The following is a 210-nucleotide window of genomic DNA, read 5'->3' on the forward strand; positions in this document are numbered from 1 at the left end:
GCGGGGACGCCGGGCACCGCCTCCCAGCCTGGGCGCCCGCCCCACCGCCCGGGACCCGCCACCGGGGGCGCTGCGGCCCAGGACCGGGCACCCGCGCCCATCCCGGAGATTGCGAGGTGATGGAGAGCAGCAGCTGGGAGTGAGCGCCTCACCTTCTCGCTGCTTTAACAGTATCTGCGGAAACTGAAAACACCCGAAGCGAAAAATCGC

This window comes from Nannospalax galili, unplaced genomic scaffold (assembly GCF_000622305.1).
Source record: "Nannospalax galili isolate Female #2095 unplaced genomic scaffold, S.galili_v1.0 scaffold282, whole genome shotgun sequence".
Classification (NCBI taxonomy): domain Eukaryota; kingdom Metazoa; phylum Chordata; class Mammalia; order Rodentia; family Spalacidae; genus Nannospalax; species Nannospalax galili.